Raw genomic sequence first — 1,997 nt, 5'->3', positions numbered from 1 at the left:
ACCTCCCTCACTGCCACCTGCAGGACTCTGCCTACTGTTAGCAACATCAGGAGAGGCAAGGCTTCAGCCAGGTGGCAGTGGGGAGAAAAGTGTGGAGTGAGTATTTGTGTGATTATCTGCTTTGCCCTGCCTAGATTGAGGGCTTTAAAGGGATGCCAAGAAGCAGGATTGTCTACAGACCCTAGAATCTGGCTTTGAAGGCTACACCAGCTAAAGGCTTCACTGTGGTCAGCAAGAGTCCCCAGCTAGCTCAGATCCTTAGCACCAAAGCTCATCTCTTAATTTTTATCAGACTCTCATTTCAGCCTGCCTTATCCACAAATCTAACCTTTATTCCAAACATTTTTCCTTCAGAAATCCCATTACTCTGATTAAATATGTGGCAGTTTTAATAATGCAGCAACCAGAAAACAATTAATTTCATAGTATATGCAATATTTTTAAGTCTTAAAAGAGAAAAAAACATGTTTGTTTCTTAAAGCAACCATATAGCATTGCTTATTAACAAGACATCACATCAAAATCAGTTGTTTTCAAAATAAATGAATGAGTCCACTCCATTTGCAAGAGCGCTGGCCCTTGTGACCAAGGACACTCTACCCCCAGCTTTTGCTGCCCCTTCACCACAGATTGGTCTCCTGGGGATCCTGCCTGTCCTTAAAAGGAAGGAGGCAATGACCACCATTCTCCAGATAGCAAGGCTGAGGATTAATACAGAAAGGCAGATGGAGGATTGGCCCAGAGCACACTGATCGGAGGCCCAGCAACTCCACAGAGTTTTGAAGAATAAGAGGCACCCTTAGAAATATCAAGGGCTTCTCTTCCTAAGCCTACTAGTGGGGGCGGCGGCAGCAAACGTTGGCCTCATTGGCAAGGTCCAGGCCATGTGCAGTGCCATCGTGGAGATCGTGAAGCCCAATGATGAGAAGCCTGACGAGTTTGAGTCGGGCTTCTCCCAGGCCCTCCTAGAGCTGGAGATGAACTGGGACCTCAAGGCCCAGCTGCGGGAGCTGAACATCACGGCCACCAAGAAAATTGAAGGTGGTGGTGGTCAGAAAGCTATCATAATCTTTGTCGTTCCTCAACTGAAATCTTTCCAGAAAATCCAGGTCCGGCTAGTGCGTGAGTTGGAGAAGAAGTTCAGCGGGAAGCAAGTTGTCTTTATCACTCAGAGGAGAATTCTGCCTAAGCCAACTCGAAAAAGCCGTACAAAAAATAAGCAAAAGCGTCCCAGGAGCCGCACTCTGACAGCCATGCATGACACCATCCTGGAGGACCTGGTTTTTCCAAGTGAGATTGTGGCCAAGAGAATCTGTGTGAAGCTGGATGGCAGCTGACTCATAAAGGTTCAATTGGATAAAGCACAGCAGGACAATGTGGAACACAAGGTTGAAACATTTTCTGGCATCTATAAGAAGCTCACGGGTAAGGATGTTAATTTTGAATTCCCAGAGTTTCAGTCATAAACAAAAATGACTAAATAAAATATTATTCACAATTTTTAAAAAAGCAAGGACTTATTCATTCATTCATTCAACAAATATTTATTTGCCAAATATCAGCAGTCTAACACATACCAGTTATAGTTCTAAGCACTGGGGTAAAATGATGAGCAAGATAGACCAGGTGTCTACCTTCATGGAGCTTATGTTCTAGTGGGAGGGAAAGGAAAATAAATAGGAAACCAAAAAGTAGGTAAGCCAATAACCAAATAGAATCCTGTAGAGAGTGATAACCAGTGCAGGAAGTAACCTGAAGTAAGGAGGCAGAGAGTGAATGAGCACCTGGGCTTGGGTTGGGTGAGGTGGGAGGTGCTTTAGTGGAGGGGACCATGGAAGGCCTCTGAGTAGTGACAGCTCTGGTGAGTGATGACAAGTGGCCACCATGCAAAGGTCCTGGCAACAGGAACACCAAATGCAAAGGCTCTGAAGTAGGAACAATCTTAAGTGTTAGAGAAAAAGACCAAGATAGCTACAGCCTGGTGAGCAAGGCGGGGA

At 45.2% G+C, this 1,997-nt stretch overlaps 1 pseudogene; it reads left to right on the top strand.

Annotated features, from left to right (window-relative positions):
• The first annotated feature begins 884 nt into the window (after positions 1 to 884).
• On the top strand, positions 885 to 1,498 carry LOC101275802 (40S ribosomal protein S7-like; annotated as a pseudogene).
• Positions 1,499 to 1,997: the final 499 nt, after the last annotated feature.

Source organism: Orcinus orca, chromosome 12, assembly GCF_937001465.1.
Source record: "Orcinus orca chromosome 12, mOrcOrc1.1, whole genome shotgun sequence".
Classification (NCBI taxonomy): domain Eukaryota; kingdom Metazoa; phylum Chordata; class Mammalia; order Artiodactyla; family Delphinidae; genus Orcinus; species Orcinus orca.
This window is presented reverse-complemented; position numbering and strand designations above follow the sequence as displayed.